The 21,258-nt window shown below is 42.0% G+C and overlaps 1 protein-coding gene across 2 annotated transcripts in view; it reads right to left on the reverse strand.

Moving 5' to 3' along the window:
* SLC38A1 (solute carrier family 38 member 1) overlaps window positions 1-1,578 on the reverse strand; it is a 41,837-nt gene extending 40,259 nt beyond the window's left edge. For both annotated transcript variants that reach the window (XR_004357108.1, XM_032688040.1), the window contains exon 1: window positions 1,334-1,578. The gene's annotated coding sequence lies outside the window, so the exon portion shown is untranslated. The remainder of the gene's footprint in view (window positions 1-1,333) is intronic.
* Between the last annotated feature and the right edge of the window lie 19,680 nt (window positions 1,579-21,258).

Consider the following 21,258-nt stretch of genomic DNA (forward strand, 5'->3'; position numbering starts at 1 on the left):
ACGAAGTAAACATCAGATGGAAGGATGCTGTTTCTTTCTCTCCCTGTAGCTGTTTTTACTTCTGATCTAAGAATGTTGGACTCAGAAAGTCACTTTCTTGGTTTTTATTTTTATTCCCAGAATGTATTTTATCAACTAAAAAGTATCTTTTTCTAACACTTTACTTTTAGAACAATGGCTCTTCTATGTTCTTTTGCCTTTCAAGCACGTTTAAAAGCCAAACAAACCCGAAGGTGAATGAAGCACCACAAAAGCACAGGTTCCTATCTATAATTTGAACTAGAGGTTGGTAGAAATGTCCCACAGCAGTCTGGGACGCTGAATAGCCTAAGAACATGAGGTGAGTTCGGCTGGTGGCACAAGCATACTATAGATTCAACTTCCATAAAACCAGTTGCCAGATGCGGGGTTTTGAAATTTCAGTCCTTCCAATGTCACATAAACAAAGCACGGGTTTACACACCTCCTCGTCTCCTCTTTCACTAGGAGATAGACGCATCCTAGCTACAGGTTGCGTTACGAACTCTGCAAAACAATGGAACAAGCTCCCTGTCACAAGAGCGACCTGGACGCACACACCTCTGAGCCAATGCACACCCGGGCATTCACACCGGCCCCTTTTTGTTCTCGCCTTTGCTCATTAAAACGGACTACCTCAGCTGTTACGATGTCTTTACGGGCCACCACACACACGCGTACGCGCCTGCATTTTCCGAATACCGTAAAACTTGCACTGACCCCATAGCAGCGCAGGGTTTAAGGGAAAGGCAAGAACGTTCCACAGCCGGGCAGGGCTACACCGCGGCCGCGCACCGTGCGGGGGCTGCGGCACCCGTGGCCCGGCCGTCACCTGGGGCAAACTCATTTATTATTACTATTACTACTTTTTTTTTTTTCCCTGCTGCAAGCGGAAGCTCGTAGTTGCCGACTACCAGGTTTTTGTTTTATTTCTGCTGGGCTTTTGGGGTTTTTTTTCCATGCCCGCCTCAGCAGCCGGCTAGGGCAGCACCGCCCCCCCGCCTCCGGCCCGGCAACGCGCCCCAGCCGCGGGGATATGCCGCATGGCCGGCCCCAGCCCCGGCCCCCCGTCCCCTCCCGCCCCGCCGGGCTCCCCCAGCCCCTCCCCGGCTCGCTACGCGCATTTTTAGCGTTTGGAATGCGCAGCACTCGGGGGCGAGGAGGCACGTTTTGGGGGCGCGGAGAGGGATGCGCAGACGGCGGGGACAAAGCGCGGCGAGCTCAGGGCTCCGGGCTCCGGCCCGCGCGGCGCGGAGACAAAGGGTGCGCGGGGAGCCGCGGCCCCATCCCCGCGATTGCATCAGCTGCTGCCTACCTTCCCCAGGAGCTGCGGGGATCCCACGACAAACGATCCACCCTATCCGCCGGGAGCCGGCTGGAGCACCGCGACAAATAATTACAGGGATAACAAGAAATTTAAAATTAAAAAAAAAAAAAAGGAGGAAGAAAAAGGGGCGAGGATGCAAGGGGAATTAAACTGGCGAAACGAAGACGGCGAGGAAGATGCCGCTCCTCCTCCCGCCGCGGGTGTGTGCATGTGGAGGTGGGCGGGCTGGCGGGAGCGCGCCGGGCGCGCCGCCGCGCCGGGCCAGGGGCCGGGGCTGGGGCCGCGTCACCAGGTGCTGCGGGACGAGGAGCCCTGGCCGTGCCGTCCCCGCGGGGCAGAGGGTCGCACGTGGTCCGGGCAGGGGACCCACGGCGGTCTCCGACACCCGCAGCTCTCTGACCCCATGGATGTTCAGAACCTTTCTTTTTAAAAAAAATTTTTTTTTTTACTCTTTTTACAACAACAGACAATAATTTTTCTCTCTTCGCGCCACAGTTGCCCACAAGAGAACCCCTCCTGGCAGGCAGGTCGGATTTTTGTAGCGTGAAATGGCTACGGGAGATCTGGCATTATCTTGTAACCCGATTTCCTGTTTCGTCATGCAAAATGTGTATGTTGAAAATGCTGCCATGCGTTCGAGAGGTCAGAGCATTTCCAGCTGGGGCAAGACACCTTTTGCAAATACAAGGGGGGATTTGATGCACAGGTGATTTGCTGTAGCTTGTTATTTCTGTACTAATCTCTAGAAAGCATTGTATGAGCTTTTTGACTTGGAAAAAACTCTTTAAGAACAAACCTGAAGCAAGATGGCATTGCAGCTGTCCTCAGTTTCATTCCACACAACACATGACTCGCATGGGATGTCACAAGGCAAAGAGTGAAAGGATTCTGGATGGTGTAGGTTTTGGGGCCAGTTTGCCTGGCTGCCCACAGTGGGGGAGAATGGCTGCTGAGAGGCTCTTGTGGTAACTCTTCCAGAAGCTTCTTGAGGTGTTTGCTCTGGAGTTTCCACTAAATGTTGAAAACGTTGGGTCTTCTAAATGTCAGGCCAAAAAGGCAGAGGACGCACATTAAGAACTGTGTTTTTCAAATCACTGGCTTTGCATATACAAATTGCATTCCCATTTTGGCGCTTCTGCCACATCTTTTTTTCAATAGGGCAGTTCATAGAATAGTTTGTGTTAGAAGGACCTTTAAAGGTCATCTAGTTCAATGAACAGTGAGCAATAAGCAGGGACATCTTCAATTCGATCAGGTTGCTGGGAACCCTGTCCAACCTGACCTTGAATGTTTTCAGGGGTGGAGCATCCACCACCTCTCTGGGCAACCTGTTCCAGTGTTTCACCACCCTCTTTGTAATGTAAGAATACGGGAAAAAATATTTTTCCTTTGATCTAAATTGACTCTCAGTTTAGAACCATCACCCCTTGTTCTATTGCAGTAGACCATGCTAAAAAGTTTGTCACTATCTTTCTTATAGGCCCCCTTTTTGGGAATTAAAACCTAAAAAGTCTCCTTGGACCCTTCTCTTCTCCAGGCTGAACAATAGCAACTCTTTCAGCCTTTTCTCATAGAAACGTGCACCAGCCACCTGATGGCCCTCCTCTGGACCCACTCCAACAGCATCTTTCCTGTGCTGAGGACCCCAGAGTTCTCTGAATGTGAAGCACTGTGCAAACAGTAATTAACACCCATCCCATTGCACCTTGCTAGGACAAGAGCTATATCATCCCAGCAATGAGAGTGAAGCCCAAGGAAAAGCTAGCTGCCCAAGGGCGTTAAGCCAAGGGCTGCTCTTGCAACGCTTCCTCATGTGAGTAAATCTCTTGGGGCTCACACCAGAATCATATGCAATCCCAGAGAAATTTCAGACTGACAAAAGATGTGGGATTGGATTCCAAATTAGAGGCTTCACTGCCCATCCAACCCTACATGCAAGGCATCATGCCTGAAAGCAGATAAGAAGGTATTTGCAATTTAGACTCAATTAGATTATATATCTTGAACTGAAAATCAACGTCTCCCCCAGATTACTGAATGAAAGTGTGTGTTATATAGTGGATGTGGTCAGGCAGTGTTGCTGTAGAGAATAAGAGGAAACTAAACTTTGTTTCTTTAAACCAGAACATTATCAGGCTATCAGGTGAGTGATCATTGATTTGATGTGTTCTGCTACCAGCTTTCATTTTATAGCTGTAAAGGCAGGCTATTTGATTCTTACCTTGTCATGCACATTCTTAAAATCAAGGTACTTAATTTTTTATAGAATTTGAAAAAAAATCTTTTTAACATATCTTAATACAGCTCCACAAAATTCTTAGCACTTCTAAGAAATGGAAACTATTTTACTTTGCACTTCTAGTATTTCAAATTTCTCCACTCTCCCTCTCAGTCTCTCTCTGTTTTTTTATCACTGTTGGTTCTGTTTGTCTTGATATGCTGTGAAACCTTGATGCTTGTGGCAAGCATCTTCTAGTTTTTATGGTTTCTTGTAAGTTTTTTTCAACAGATTTTTGTACCATTCTCTTCTTATTGACCTTATTCATTCCTTCTGGGTCTTTATCCTTTTCAGTCTTAAATCATTCCCATATCTGGTTTCGGATATACCAAAAAGATTCAGGAATTTACCTTTATATTTGAGGCACGTAATTTTTTTTTCTCTTACCCATCTTGAACTGGTAGTTCTCTTCTTGAATGCCTTTTAATACACTTTTATCTAGTCAAAATAGATCCTCTTTTCTTTCCTCTGAAATAGCCCTGAGCCTCTCTCTGTTTTGTTCAGACCTACAGCTTCCAAATATTTTTAGACTATATTTTGCCAGCCTAAAATGAATCAACAGCCATATTCATTTTCAGAACTACCCTCTGAAGTGCAATGTTCTTACAGAGTCTGGAAAATTCCCTTCTGAACTGTCCTTCAAAAATTTATGCTTATTGACTAACTTTTACTGCCTAATGGAAACTGCTAGTATGCAACAAAAAATATAACTACATAGTAAAAGTGAGCTAAAATCAAAAGACACCAAATACTTCTTTGTTTTACTATATTATCACACATGTGAGCATTTAGCAATTTTCTCTATGCAGTTTCAGAATGCTGTTTGATTTGGGGTGCATTTCATTGAAAGTGGGACTTGGCTGACTTCTTTGTTGTCTTTTGCTTCCAAATTGCAGCAAAGCCTACCAGGCATTCCAAGCACAATTCTTGCACCTGGCACAAAGCTGATGAGAGAGCGTCATTAATTTTGTATGATTACCCATTTCAACTATTTTACCCTCTGGCAAATATGTGACTACAGCCCAGGGGAATGGAATTGCTGGGGTTGGAGGTGGCTGTACCTGGGGTGGGGGATTCACAGCTGATGTGACAAGCCTGACAGGTGGAGCTGGAGGTGCTTACAGAGTTCTCTTCACCTCTATTTTAGTACATCTGTCAGTGGCATGCTTGAACTTACATGCTAGTGCTTGTGTGAAAGAGAGAAGAATAAAAGAGAACAGACCAGAAGTGAAAAGCCACCTTAGGGAGAAAAATCCTGTGTTTTGCAGTGAGGGTGCTTGCTGCCAGAAAGTGACCTTGAACATCTTTGAAGTCTCTGACTGCCCTTCAAGAGCAGTCAAGAGTGATGAGGAAGCACAGGGTGTAGGCAGTGGCTATTTTTGCACCTCAGTCTACATCTAAATCAAGTTGAACTAAAATGCACATAGAATTTTGGGGCTGTTTTTTAAAATTGGTTTTGTTTTTTGGAAAGAAGAATTTGTGTCCATTTGCTGCAGAGCCTGTGAGCTCAGGTTTGATAAGGCGGCATCTAAGCCATGGGGTGCTCACAGGAGGTGGCAGTACCGGTCCTCTTAATGGAAGTAATTAGACAGGGAGAGCCTTTTTCCACCAAGGCTTCACTGAGACTGTGGGCTCAAAAAGTGTTGCAGATGTTCTGCAAGGATGAACAAAGTACTGGTACCTACCTGGGCTGGGAGTGCCTCAAGCCCAAACATTCCATGGGTTGTGCTGAGGTGGATGTAATCTTTCTGGGTGGTACAGCAAGCTATTGCACTGCACAGTGCAAATTTCTTCTTTGAAATAAAGTAATAATTCAAAAAAATATCTATGGTTTCTGTAGTCTGTCATTCCAGGATTTGCTAGCAAACAAAAAGAAAGGTTTCTTGGAAATCTATGGCCATGTTAAAAGCCTTCTGCTGCTAGCAGGGTCCCGATGTTGAATCTGTGACATTAGCAGAGGAGGATATTTTGCCTGGCAGCTGAGCAAGGGAGAACATCACTGACTACGATGCATAATGTACGATATGTACATGACTGGTCTTGCGCGATACTCTGAAAAGAACTGCCCACACTTGTCACAGATTTAGTGAACATTGATAGCATCAACTGTGTTTAAACATGTGTTCAGCCGCCTCCAACTCTGCGTGTTGAGACAGTCAGTTTTCCAGGGCTCCGAAATCTTGCATGCATGGCAGTGACTCTGTGACCATGATATGTTATCATTTGTTTGTTTTCTGACCAAAGTATGGTATACAACTATGATGAGTAATCCTGGTTTAACAGGAGTTGTCCTCTGCTCTTCCTCTTTAGATTCAGGAATTCATGCAACAAACCAGGTAGTTGTGCTTTTTCTTCTTACCTCCTGATCATCTGCTCTAACTCTTTTCTTTGGTCAGAACAAGTGTTTTATTGGGATACAAAGGTTTCAAACTTCTTGCGTGAGGTTAAGGAAATAGCAGTGACTAAACCAAAAAGATTTACAATATGATAGGTCCCTGTAGCCATAGTAAAAGTGTCATTCAAACACACTTTAAAAGTAGGTGTAACAAAATGCTCTTCTATCTACTTGCTTTTAAGGTGTTGCTTTTTCATGTCAATTTACAGTGCTATAGACCGAGTTATATGGTCTGAGTAGACCATAAAATTTTGATCTTTCTGAAATGAGTAAACTTAGACTTTGTGGTGACCAAGATGATGAGTTGTGTTTCTATACAAAAATGAGATCCTCTCTCCTTTTCTCCAGAAAAGGATATTTTTTGCAATTCCATTTCTATAGAGTAACTTCAAAGGCTTGCCAGCATTTTGAGGGACAGTACCTGTTATGTCATATTGCCAGAAATTGTCCACGCAAATTGCAACTCCTAGTCCAAGCATAAAAGGCTCCATCTATGGAGGATGGGATATGTCTAGAAACATGAAATAATTGATAACTGTTGTGAATTAAATTATTCTAAGAATACTTAGTTATGTATTGTATTAAATTATACTAAAGTTAATTTATTTAATCTGGGACCAGCCTGCTAGTGCAGAGCCCAGTAAAGATAGATATACATATATATAAAAAAAAAAAAAAAAGAAAGAAAGAAAGCTTGATTCAGAGTTTGAGTGCCAAATATTATATATGTAAATCCATAACATTAATTTAAAGCTTTCGGAGTGGCTGAACATGTCTCACTGCGGCTTAAATCTATAGGAGTTAAGAGAACTCAGTATCTTTAGAAACCAGTGCTCATTTCCCTGACTATATATGATATTAGATGCTGACCTGTTAGTATCCAGGTTCTATGTACTGATCTTAGTGTAATCCAGCAATAATGTATCCTGCAGAAGTTATGGGGTCATGAAAAATCATTAAATGGGTGAATTTGGAAAAAAGGAGTGACTTTTTTTTGACAATTCCCATCTAAGAAGATGACAAGCTTTTCAGGATGGTGGAAAAATGATGAACTCTTTAAATCACCACAGTAAACAACCAATTAATAAATCTTAGCTTTACACACGAGAAATTAATACTCAGGGAGTAGAGGACTGGGTTAAAATGAAGTCCTTTAAAACATTTTGATGGCTAATATTTTTTAAAAGAATAAACCAAAATAAAACTATTGACACACCCGAGGGCACATCAGAAAGTATGGCCAAAGTCCAGCAGAAATAGTCAGTTTATTTAAAATCTGATGTTGTTAATGCAGTGGTAAAACCAGACAGGTGCCTCATGTGGTACCCAGTACCCATCTCATACTTCCCCTAACGTTTACGTTAGCTTTTGCAATTCTTTAAAATGCAAACAAATTCCATTTTCATTAAAACTAGATTAAATAAATGAAAGCAAAATTTGATCCATAATTTACAAGGCACTGGGTGTTGTGTATTCCTGCAAGTCCTTCCCTAGAGATTGTGACAGTGCTATAGGCCAAGGCACTGCTCTGTGCACGTGTGTTCAGTGGTTATTAAATGTGCATGCCTTTAACAATGTGTTGCCTTTAACCATGTGTTTATGGAGGAGTTAAGTTCTGTAGAAAGAACGTTAAACTGATAAACTATATTTATAACGTGGAACTTCATGTTATAAATATAGCAAAACTTCCTGATCCACTCGAGACAGGGAAGTCTCAAGCCCTGCTGGTGTTCCGGCTTCCCCTGAGTCTCCCGTGCGGCATGGAGCTGCTCAGCACCAGTTGCATGTCACTGACAGGCTATTGAGCTCAAGCTGCAAATAAGGGAAAAAGGCAAATGGCAGACAAAAATGTCGAGGTATGCAGTTCTGTTAGCAGTCATGCTTAAACACATTCTGAGGTACCTGTGCGGTAAACCATTTCTCTCTCTGGTTTTGGGCTTCATATAGCAGCTGCCATTACGTTAATGAAGTGATTAGATCTGCTCTGTTGCCTAATTACAGGACTAGAAATGGCATGCATTCCTGCAATCTAGTTAAGTACTCCATATCTGAATCCTCTGATTTCAAGGATAGTGTTTGGGAAATTATCTTTAGAGTACATAATTTTTTTTTTAAGGGCACTTATTGAAGTGAGGAGTCTGTCATTTTGTAGAATTATTGATTACAGTATTTTGAACTTACACAGTGTTTTTCATTTCAGCATCTCCTAGTATTTTGCTTACAAGTGGCAAGTGTTATTAGCCCCACTGCAGATTGAAAACTTGGGAAAAAAAGGAGAATAATTATTTATTTAGGATTTCTGTCAAATGTTAGGGCAAGACTAGTTAGTTCAAGATTAAATGCCCTTTCCTTTGATGTCCTTGAAAGGATCCTATAAGCAAAAGACCTTTTGTTGCATTTCTTTTGGATGAAAGAGTCTTCCATGCAGGTCCAGGTGCTATAGATTTTCGGTACAAAATGAGACTGCTCATACATCCAGTTGGATACAGCATCTGCAAATTTTATTTCCCAGAACAAATCCCTACTCTTTGTACAATTCTGTATGGTCATATTAATTGTAGGAGCATAATATTACAATAGAAAATATTTCAGGTGTCTGCCTTAAATATCAGTATTTACTTCTGTAGAGGTAGGTCTGCCTTCATGCCAGCTCCTGCCATCTTTGGAGATGGAAAACTGAACCTGCTTCTTACCATCATCTGTTTTATTGTCTTCAAACAGCTATATATTTGCCAACCTAAAATGTGTTTTAGCACTGTGGACTTATATTCCTCTCCTATCTGGACTTACATCCCTTAGCGTCCTATCTGGGACACTTGCTGCGACCAGAAGTTGAACATCTGAGTGAAGACTACCTGCCTTGTCCTACAGCCTCTTCTGACAAGCAGGTTAGCAGAAGATGCTGTTAACTTAGCAATGCATACAACTAATTATGTACCTTCTTACAGCAAACAAGATAATGATTATCAGTGGAACATATGCAAGTCAAACATTAGCAGAGGCTCTTCACACCAGAGAAGAGATTCAGTAGTTTTGATTCCCACTGCTTTCACTCATCTAGAGGTCCTTCCTGTTTTACCATGTTTCACATTGCTTACTCAGAAGATGAAGAAAACAGGTAACATTTTAATAAGACTGTGTCAGAGGTAAAGTGCAATAAAATTTCTAAGACCCATGTAAAATTCTAGAAGTTGGTTTAAAAGACTTTATCCTGAGGTAAGTGATAGGAGAAAAAATTCTTACAAGATCATGCTTTACCAGTAGACCTGGTGTATAAAGCTCGAATAACTAGAAGGCAGAAGATATATTACAATATATATGATATGCAAATTTGTATTACTACTTTATAGCTAAAATTTACAGATATGTATTGTATATTGATGCTACTATAGCTCTAATAATAAATAAATTTTTAAAAATTCCTGCAAATAGGCTTAGAGCTTGTATTTCATGCAAGAACTTGATTGCAGTTTGTTAAGTGTGTGCTTAGTCCACAATGTCCATTTGAAAATGCTGTCTTTCTAAAGCCTTGCCTTGGCACCAAACCATAGCCTGATCCTGCAAATTTTGTGCACTCAGGTACTGAAGTCGCATTGGAAATATTATTATAGACTAGTGTACGTAGCCCAGTGTGTTTTTAGTATTACTCACAGCCTAATGCAGATGTAAAAGTAAGGAGTGACTGCATTTTGTAAAGGTGTTCTGAAATATTCATGTTCATTGCAAATACTACCTGGTTCAGATTCTGGATGCCTTTCTAAAAGATTGTCATCTAGTATTGCTGTTTTCAGAAAGAGTTGTGGTGCTGGTTTTGCAGAGTCCATCACCTCTCCATGTGCATGCAGGGGGGCTGCGGGAAGTTGCCTCTTTGGCAATCTCAGCCAGCATTAGGGCTGACTGGAAGCTTCTTGAAGTCAATGAAGGCAGAGAGATACATAAAACATCCTCTGTGCTGAAGCGCTTTCTGAAATTTGGCCTGTAATGGTGAGTCCAGGATGTAATGATGTAAATAATTGCTTGGAATTACAAGGGTCTAGAGGGAAGGAGGATTCTGGGGAGGAGCATGCCTCCTTAGTAGGCTGTAGTTGCATAGACATCTCATTTGCTTTGAGCCAGGCTGGGGCACACATCCACGTTAGGAACAACACTATTCCAACCTTGAGCTCAGATCAGTTCCCAGAATGGCCACGGTACAGGCAGAAACAGGCAGGTGGTGCACAAGCAGCTTTGCTTCTCTGAATCCTGAGCTAGTATTTTTAATCTACAGCAGTTTTCTACAAGAACTTGTCTGGTACCTGAGTTTCCACTCCTGGACAAGGGATTTTTTTTTTCTCCCACACCTTCATGTTCCCTTCCCAGACTGGGTATTCAAGAGTCCCCACTGCATTGCTGTTTCAATTCCCTAGAGCGGGACCCTTCCTGGAACCCAGAAAGCCTCAGTGAGGGCACACCAATGTGAGCTGACAGGGGCAGCATTGGGGTGATTGGGACCAGAGCAGGGTCACAGCATTGTCAGATCTGGTGAGGGCTGCCTCATAACACAGAAGAGGGGGCTGGTCATTCAAACCTCTGGTAAGTCTCAGAGTGGATACTCTATATGCCAGGCTGGAGGGAGCATGGTGGCTCATTCCAACTCCCTGCAGCAGTGACCACGGTCATACAGGAGCTGTACAGATCTCTGGGTTATAAAACTGCATTTATTCCTGCATCCCAGGAAAGTGGAGCTCTTCAATTTTCTTTAAGTTTTGCACTTTTTGGGTTTTGCACTAAAGCCTGCGGTTTATTGAAGAGGTGAGAGGTGGGAAAATCTGGGTGTCAAGTGGCAGATTGGTAGCAGACAAAAAGTAGCCGAGCTCAGCCACAGCCTCCCCTACTCCATTCTTGGTTGAGACAGAAGAAATCCAGCCTCTCAACTTCCCCCAACCCACCTAATGCTTGGAGCATGCCTGGCATAGGAAATGTCAAGATTTTGATTGTAGTTTTAAGAAACCCAAATCAGGACCTTAAATGAAACAGGGATCAAACTTTGGAGCATGCCCACTGCCACAAAAAAACCCAGCAGTCTGTGTTACAGGGAACCAGGAAATTAAAAATATGGTGTATCAAACCTTGATTCACTTGCATAATTCTGTTTGAACATGTTCTGGATTTAACCAGGGGAGTGAGTGATAGCCAATTCCTGGGAACCTCCCCCCACGTACTGTATATATTCAGCAAGCAGAGAGGCAGCCTCCATGAATGATCGAGAAGCTCTCGAAGCTTACAGCATTATACAATTATTACAGTCTGAACATTTTTTAAGCAGAGCAAATATTTGCTTTCAATTTCATGGCTAGTTGTTGCCAGCGATGCATGCAGCCTCTATGGGCACAAGCATTCACTGGGTCCTTGTTTGCCTTTTGGTTTTCATGCAGGAGAAGGGTTCAGTGCCAATGTGTACTATTACAAATATAAAACTATTTGCTTTTCTCTGACGTTCAGCTGGTTTGAAATGGCTACTGATGCTTTTCATTTAATTTCTTGTGTGGATTAAACAAACACGTGCCACTCACAACAAACACTGCTGCTCATGACTCATTAAGTTGTGCTTCCTAACCAGGTAATCAATTGCCTGAAAATGTTGCAACAACAGAGTTGATGAGCTGTGTAATGTGAAGAGGATGGTAACATAACCAAAGGCCACCTTCTTCTGGCCTTTTGCACTCAACAGTGCTGCGTTGGGACTTCTAAAAGTGGAGGCAGTTTTTCCTCATCATTTTAATCTCATGCTTGGCAAATTTTTGGATTGAAATTTATGTTATTTCCCCTGCCTTTTTCCTTACCTTGTTTCCTTTTATTTAGGCTAAGTTACATCATAGATAACATTAAATCACATTACATCATGGGAAAGGTGGAGTGCCAATGTCATTAGTTAAAGACAGACAAAACTTTCTTTTTTTACTATCTGCAGGGCAGAACACTTTGCTAATTAAAACACCCCACTGCCAGCTCACCTGCATTGCCCAGTATGTTGATCCAGACCTCATCCCAGTATACTCTATGGACACAGAGGCAGCAAGTGCACCCTGTACTCTCCTTCATCTTGGTGATAAAATGCAAAATCTAGATGGTCCCTCTGGGGCTGTTTGAGTATTTGGAAATTTACTTGCATGCTCTCAGAATTTTTGAGTCCGCACTGCACATTTGAAGAGTGAAATAAAATTTCTAAAAATAACTTTTCAATCTAGTGTTGAACTGCTCTTGGAAAATATCCAGCTACTAACAAAAATGACTCTCACCCCCCTGCATTTATCCAGTCTAAAAATACTGTGTCATACAGAATTCTCTCCTATTTCATTCACAAGTCTGTAATTTTCTCTAAGAATTTATTTCTTACTATGGAAGTGTTTATTTTCTCTTATGCTAGTGATGCTAATTCTTGAAATGTTTCTCTCATTGTCATGCCTCTGCAGTAAAAGGCAGATTTCTAGGCATCTGTATTATTCTGTGTTAGCACATCACGAGAGATGGCAACAAAATAGGACACAATTCATGGAGATGAGGTGCACTAACACCTGTTGGCAAGCTGAGGTTTGTACGCTGAGTAAAGCAAACTATTGAGCACACATGGCCTTCTCCAGGCAAGATGTAGAAGCAAACTGGCAGAAGTGGGGGTAAGCTGCTCTAAGCCAAATTAGGTGTGTGTAAATTAGGCCACCCAGAAGAAAAGGTAGCTGGTAACTTGCTCAGCAAAGTGGAGAGATTTGATAATTTTATCCCCTGAAGTGTGGGGAGGCTTATCACCTGCCTGATGTGACAATAGGAAAGGAACAGACTGTGATGTGCTATGAAATGTAGTTTCATAGCAAACTTTGGTTTGCTGCTTCTATTTCAGACCTGTATAAGAGCTTGTGCTCCTTCAAGCTTTCTTTTAGTTTTATTTTTTTTTTAATTAGACTAGTTTGTCTAATAAAAGATGTAATCCCTATATACAAAACTTGTCTTCTTTATGTTCTTGTGCCTTTTTGGCTACAGTGACGTATCTTTTCTATCTTTTGATACAAATATGTATTGAATACAACTTATTTTGATATATATGGCAGGGTATTCTCATCTTTCATTTTACAGCATGTGAAGGAGGCAATGTGTTTGTGTGACAAAGTTTATGGAGGGAAGTAACAACATTAAATTGTGATTCCCATAGCTTTATAATGGACTTCTCTGAGAATATGTGTTCCTCTGCTGTGTTGCAGTTTTTTCCACAGTCATGTTTAACATGTATGGAAAGATTTCAGTGTTAGTTCTTTGACATCTAAATTGAAAATTCTTTAGTTTATTTCTGTTTTCCCCGTCAGTTTTGGTATGTACTTGGTTTTGGATATACTGCTTTGTCTCTTTTCCTTTTTTCTGTTCCAGGAGATAGGTGTACACCTTTCAGACAAGTGGGAAGTGCTTTATCTTTGATAGAAATGTGTTATGACATATAATGCTCTTATTGATCTATCATGGTATTGTCCTTAGATATGCTTTCCTTGCAGAGCTGTTTCCTGAGTTAAAGAAATGAGCACCTGAAGCTCTGACAATCCCAAGCTAAATCTGAATCACTCTCATAAGTTTAAATATAAAACTGAAATGTGATCAGGGTTTGCATATGTCAGCTTCCTTTGCAAAATCAAATTCTGACAGGAAATGGAAAACAAGAAAGTCATCCTCAAGAGGATCCTAATAATTCTGAAATTTGAATATTTTTATTCTTTTTTTTTTGTTTGATCCTCTTTAAGGATTGATACAGTGTGTCAGGAAGATGTTTCCTACACCAGAAACCTAACAGATAGAAAATAATGTTAAAAGGTCTTATATCCCAGCAGAATGAAGAAATGCTTGTAAAAAGAGGAGAATGAGAAGTGAATTTAAAGGAAATGGTTACTTTTTCATAACTTAGCTACTTAGCAGCAACAGGCAGGAATTTTCCTAATTTTCTCTGAACTATCAAATTGGTGACTAATTAGTCAATGGGAAGGAAACGCAGCAATATTGTTCTGTGTGCTGTCATATGACTTTGCCTAGAGGATAATGGTGGCTTTGCTGGCCCGCGTGAGGGGCCCAGGGAAGCTCCGGCGTGCGCAGCGTGGCTGCTGCCCTCTCTCCCAGCAGCCATCCTGTGTGCCCATGCAGCAAGGTGGTGGCTGCAGGGGGACACCTGTGTTCAGGTAAAACATTCACACAGCAGCCATGTTGAGTCAGCTCTCTTCATCTTCCTAATTCTCCTGCTGAGAAGTCTCCTTCCGAAAGTGGCCATGTCTTCCCTGAAACACCTTCATGTCCAGTAGCTGAGAAGTTCCTTGAAACATTTAATGTGAAAGGGCATCTGTGAGAAATTCTTTGACTGGTGCAGCTGCATGAACATCTGGCAAGAGCCCACAAAGCTGAAAAGATGGTGTGTTCAAAGGCTAAATACCGGGCAAATGCATCCCAGAAGCACAACCTGTTTCGCCACCCTTGGCCTTCCTGGCTATGCTGATGCCATGCCCTTCTTACGGGTGCTGTGCCTGATGCTGTGAAACACATGCAGGTATTTAGGCCTGGAAAATGTCATGAGAACCGTTTTGGTAATGATCCAGTGTGGTTTGTAATAGGATTAGGTATCTGCAGCAGGCCTGGGAGTTAGGGTAACTCTTCTCATGCCGCAGAGCTTCTCCCTGTCACCTTCTTCAGCACATGCCCCAGTTACTTGCTTGTTTTGGTGCAAAGTTTGAGTTCCATTTTATTTCTTCATTTTCCAAATTCATTCTGTATAGGAGGTCTTGATTAAAAAAACAACAACTTGTTTTAGGTTTGATTCCAAAGCTACTTTAAAAGAAACATCTGTTAGTGGGACCATTCAAGGTGCTTAAAGCATATAATTAATTTGTATCCTCAGAGCCCCAAGCACCATGCAGGGAAAGCCAACTTAAGTTGTCTTTAAGTTCAGGCAAGGCTGGACCAAGTGCTGCTCATCTCCTCCAGCAACATCATTGCTCTAGGAGCACGGCTACTTATGTTTCAGCAATAAAAGCAACCCTGGGACTGTAATAATTATGCTGTCGGGTTTGAAGTTGGTTTTAATAATCCTCAGACATTCTTCTGTGTAGAAAATTTGATTAGATGATGAGTGAGCACCTTCACTGGGTTTTGGAGGGGATTTGCAGCTCTTTTTCTGTTAGCGCCTCAATTAATCCTTGTTAACTTTATGGTAGGTTTAAAAAATGTGAAGGTAAATATATGACAGCTAGTACCAAAATCACGTAAGATCACCATTGTTAAGACTATAAATCTCTTCAAAGCAAAGAATTTTTCAATTTTTGTGTCTTCCAAATAAGTGAACAACTTGTCAACAGCAACATAATCCAAATTAATTATTCAAAATCTAAACTTCTCTCATTTTATGTGTTGCTATGCTCTTCAAAATAATTCACCACTGTCATTTGCCTTTGGTGCAGGCAGCTATAAAGAAAAACGAAAATGACCTCACATTCCATTAACATACTTCTTCACTTCGTTATTCTTTTCAATAGGCAAAGTTATCCTTCCTCAAAACACAGGCATAGTTCAGGCCATCTATTTTGTTCCACAGAGGCTGTTTTTAAATCCCCAAGAACAAAGATATTTCCTATGAGTCAAGGCAAATTCCTCCCTTCAGATGTGAATATCACCATCAATCTTTTGGCCAGAAAAAAATACTTACTTTCTTTTCCTTCCTATCTGGTTCCTGGAAAATTGCATCAATCATGCCATTTTATGTTGATTTATTTATGTTGCACTTCAGGAAGTACAGTTACTAGCTCAAGGTCAGAAGCTTGTTTATGACTTGGCAATTTTTACGAGATTCATGTGATTCAGGATATTGTAACTGACTGTGAGTAGAAAACCTCCAGCATCACTGGTATGTTTTGGTATAGAGTGGCAAACCTAGGATCCCTCAAAGCTGTGTATCAGGCTCCCTATTTCCCTAGGGAATAAGAAAGATTTACATTTTATATTTGTAGTACCAAAATGCATCACTGCAAAAGCTTTTCATAAAGTAAGAGAATGTTTTTCTGGAGAGAGGCACAAAAATGCCTGTGTAGTTGCTCTGTGGCTGCTTAGGAGAAGGAGGAATGATCTGCCTGCAGTTTGCCTGTAAGGGCTGTTGTGAGACTGCACTGGCTGCAATGGGCCATGGCTGCTGCACCAGCTGTTGCTGCCCACCACTTCTTGGCTGCCAGGAATGAGCACTTCTTTATTTTCCAGGATGAGTTTCCTCATTGTCAGCTTGAAAAACAGGCCAAGAAAGGGTTTATATATCTTTGCTCAATAGTCAGAAACAGTCAGATGAAGTCTGAAAAAACTTAGTCATCCCTTTTTGGCTTATTTGTAATGGTTATCCACTCTAAAAATCCACGTTTAAATGGTGATGTGGACCTCCATGCTATTCTGACAAGCTACTCCCTTGATTTCACTGAGCATTTCCTGCAGAAAAGATTCTGGCTTAGAGTGATTTGTTTTATTACTTATGTTAATGTGCCAGTGGGATAGAAGATAGCCTTGTGGGCATTAAGTAACAAGAGTTAAGTAATGACTCAGGTTTCCCTTGGAGACTGTCAACATGTAGAGTTTTCTCCAGTATTTTTTGCACATGATTTCAAAATAATTCCAAAAGATTCTGAATATTTATTAATTGAGCAGTTTTGAGGGCTGGGCTGGCTGATGTTCAGTTCTTCACACATTCTGTTTTGTGTACCTTATCCAGGAGTATTTTCACCAAGTCCTTTCTCCCTTCCTGTTCAAGGAAGGCAAGGAGGCAAACAAATAACCACAAAACCACTTTGGGATTTCTTATGTTTTGCACAGACATTCTCATCTCCCTTCTCATTTGCCACTTTCTCTCTTCTTCACAGTCATGAAATCATTCTCCTTTTCTGCTCTTCTGCAGGCCTTTTCCCTCCTGTGTTTCTTCTGGCTTGCTTTCCTCTCCTGTGACTGGTGCTTCAGTGAGTTCCAGTGCCAACTCCAAAAATGCAGTTGTTGTCTACGTTTTCACTCCTGCCTGTTGGAGCCCTCAGGGAAGCTGACCTGCTTGTGAGCAGGGGCCAGCAGACCCCGTTGTGGTGGGCACTTGGCCAACAGTGGGAGCTCCTTTCCCTGGGCAGGATAACTGGCTGCTGGCAGGTCTCATTCCCAGCCTTTAGGCACCACGAAGCAGAAGCCTTTGATCAAGCATCCCTTTTGTTAGCACACACCTGAGTTTTTGTCTTGGACACCTATCCCTTTTGGGCAGCAGCCCACTTCTTCGCCCCAGCATCTGCCAGCTTTCCACATCCACCAGCTCCTTGGAAGGCTGCAGGGAGAGTGGGCTCATGGATAAAGGAAACACTGGCTAATGAAGCAAAGCACAAACCCTGAGGCTTTGCAAGCCAGGTCACTGTGCAGGGCAGCAGGTAAACATGGCCGAGCTGCAGCAGGAGGATGAAGAGAAAACTTTGTGCTGTTAATTTTCAGCTTTCCAGCATCAAAGGCAATCTATAGTTTAGTTTAGTAACATTAATGCATCAGTTGGCTGCCATACTCACTACTATGATATTGCAATATTTCTCACAGTTTCTTTATCACTTAGTCTTCCAAATATTTCCTCTCTTTTATACTTCTATAAAATATTGCAGTCAATTTGTTAGACTAGACAAAAGGCCTTATGTACTTCCACTTTGAAATCTGATCATCTTTACAGTCTCTGAAAAGATCATGTCGGAAACTACTAAGCAAATGAAAAGCAAAGACATTTATTTGTGAGAAAAAAAAGGAAGTGCTAAGAGTTTTCAAAACCTTGTGAGAATTAGCAAAGTGAATGGTTTTGGGTGTCTGTAGTGGAGGGAGAAGGTAAAGCTACAATACATTAGTCTGAAGAAGAGTGAGAGAAATGAAAGCAGGAAAGATTCTACAGAGGAACTTCTGTTTTATCTCTATGTTATTGGACTATGTGCACTCATTGTGCACAGACAGGGAAAGCACCATTCTAGTCACTTCAGCACGGAAAAGGCTGAATCACACGGGCAGCTTTACTCAGATAACAGCAGAACTGACAGAAATAAAATAAACTGCAAGAATACTTTAGGTTCCATGTGTTTAAGTTTACTCAGTATTTATAAAAATAAGAAGGCAATCAAAGTAGTTACTCTAAGTAGTTGTTGATGCCTTTTTCAGAAGGATTTCATGGTTCTTTAAAGTTTCTGGATGACAAAGATTGTATCTGATTCTTTCACACGCTTATCCACATTCAAGTGAAAAAGGAAATACTTCAGAGGTTTAGTTTTGGTGAAGTTGCTGCTAGAAAATGCAGAAGAGAAGACTCATGTTCCCTGCCAAACTAAAATTTGCAGGGGAGGATAGATGGATATTCCAGCAGTTAGCCATGCTCAGACATAATAACCGTCATAGGACTTCTCCACTGGGACTTGGGAGATAAGCAGTGTGTTGATCCAAGATACCGATTGTTTAAATGCGTTGAGAAATTTAACCACAAGATGGAAACTGCCTCTGTTAAGTGCTGGAGTAGTGAAGTGCTGCATTTGACGTACCAGAATGGGTGGAAATCTGTGGCAGCAAAAAACCAAAAACATTTGTTTTATGTTAAACTACAAACTCAGTTTTGAAATACACTGTGACCTGGCTGGTAGTTTATAAAAGCTCACTGCAGAGCTTAGGGCTGGGTCCTGGGGGAAAAAAAGGCTGTTGCACATATGTCTCATAATCAATTTGGTGTTCACATTAACTGTATAAGATCTGAAGCAACCAGGATATGAAATACAGCATACCCGAAATGAATGTTCTCAAGGAAGAAATGAAGATTAAGAGCCAGCTTGCAGTGGCTGTTAGAGTGAGCACGGGCTTCCAAAGTACAATGTGTAAGAGGAATTTGAGAATCATGGATCTTTCTGGGACCAAGAAAAGCAATATAGGTGTGGAAATCAGTATTGGCTCTTGTCTGGTTTACTGGAAGAGGAACTTGTTTTCTTCACTTCTCCATTTGAATTTTTACTGTCTTTCCATGTAAGTGGAAATATATCGAAAGAGCCCCTGTACCTTCTATTCCCAGTGTGTACATCCAGACACAGACACACACAGTGTCACCCCAAACCACGATTGTTGTAGCAAGCAGGACTTCAAAATGTTTCCTGGGACATCCATGTCCATGTTTAGAAGAATGTAAGTCTTGTTTGTGCTTGGAAACATCATCTTTGCAGTAAGGCAAGAGACCTTTGGGATCTGATTTTTGGGAAGAGAGCAAGAGTCAAAACCTGGCACAAGCAGAAAGCATGCAGCCCCTCTGAGCTGTGTGATGGCAACAGGCTACAGACAGTCCCCATGGGCACTCGATCTGTGTTAGTGCAGATTTCATAATTTCCTGCACTCAAGACATTTTGGCTCAATTTCTGCAGGCAGGCCAGCGCATGCAGGAGGCTTGCTGCTCCTGGCACTGTTCTGCATCAGGAAATACCTGCACCCAGCGCCGGCCCCTATAACTTCGGCAGCTTCTTGTGACAGCTCGGTTTCCTGCAGCTGCTGTTCTTAGGAACTTCCTCACTTGTTTCCCCGAAAAACACATCCCTTATATGCCATTTTCATTTGAAGCCCACCAGTCCTCACAGAGCAACAGTTTCAGAGTGGATGCCTCCCCAGTTGTGTCAGAAAAGCAAGCACAACTGCAAACAATTTAGGGGCAGCTACTTCAAAACAATCTTCTGATTGGTTGCCACTGTTTTCTGATGGACAAAGGGGGAAACTGCTCATGGTCTACATGGCTGCTCTTCACGTTTCCACAAAGTCGAGACTCTGCTGTGCCTGTTCTGATCCCCATCTTAACATTTTCCTCAGTGTTTTCCTCAGCCATGATGCTGGGGCACACTCCCCATATCTTGCCCACAGTGGAAGTGCCTGCCAGTTTTATTCATTGCCCAAGTCCTCGGTGGGGATTTAAGTGGAGCCTCCAGTGCCTGTGCTGCAGGCAGGGTGAGGTGCCTGGGGGCAGTCTGTGCCATGTCTCATGAGATCTGTCTGTCTGTCTGTTATGTGTAGTCACCTTGGCTCCAGCCCTGAGCTACCACCCACCAGTGCACTGAGTCATTTTACTGAAGCGAGCAGGAAGGAGCAATATTGGAGGTTCACAAACTGATATTTATTTTAACAAAAAGTACATGTGTCATTGATCATGTTAGTCCCAGCCCAATAACTCCTGAACATCTGGGAATACCCACAGCACCTCACTTGGCTCCATTTAATTTTGCTGGAATATGAGCTGTTTGGCAATGATGTGAAGAAGAGTTTTAAAGATCATGAAAAAGCTAATTATATAAGCTAAACTTCCTTTCCAAGACCCATACTGATTTCTGCTTTATTGTTAGTACCTATCCAACATATATTACCTATCAGTTTATGTTCTGCAAATGGAAACCCTTTTTTTTCCTCCTTTTTAGTATATGTAAATAATAATGACAATTAAAAATAGCACTTATTTCTAATCTAAATAACATTTTCAAACAAGACAGATTATGCCACCTGTTACTGGGATTAAATGACTCTTCTCTCACTGGAGTATGTTTCTGTTCTTTTAAATGGTACCTAGCTTCAGATTCTTCTCCTGACATTTTCCATCATGTGTAACTGCAGCAGGGCGGTGTTTTTGTGCATCTGTGTGAAAAGACAGTCAGAGTAAATGATTTGGCCTCTATGAGAATAAAATCAGGGAAAAGAGGACATAAAAAATAATGAATCATTTTTCTTAGAAAAGATGTCCCTGTCATCCTCTCAGCAGGACTTTGTGCTCAGCCAAAGGCTTGAGGGGCAAGAGGTGCCTGAACTGAGCGTGGAAGTGGGCTTCTCTGGGCTCCTGAAGTAGCCCCTGTGGGACTGCTGGAGAGCCGTGACTGGAGGGATGGCCAGAAAATAAGAAAATAAGGCTTGTATTTAGAGTTGTGGCCATAAGGAGACCACCTAGGAACAGACTAGGAAAATCAAAGGAATATATTTCTGGCTGTACCTGGGTACAGTAAATGTGTAAGGATGGGGCAGGCACATAGTCAAGAAAGTAGTGAGATGAAGAAAGGTGGCTGGCAGGAGGAGCTTCAAGAGGTGGTGTTACTGAGGAGCTGGCAAACTGGGACTAGGCTGCAAGCAAGAGTGACAGAGTTGACAGACTCACTTTATGACAGCTTAAAGCAGTTGTGCAAGAACACAGAAAATGTGAAAAGC

This window comes from Chiroxiphia lanceolata, chromosome 5 (genome assembly GCF_009829145.1).
Source record: "Chiroxiphia lanceolata isolate bChiLan1 chromosome 5, bChiLan1.pri, whole genome shotgun sequence".
In the NCBI taxonomy this organism is placed as follows: domain Eukaryota; kingdom Metazoa; phylum Chordata; class Aves; order Passeriformes; family Pipridae; genus Chiroxiphia; species Chiroxiphia lanceolata.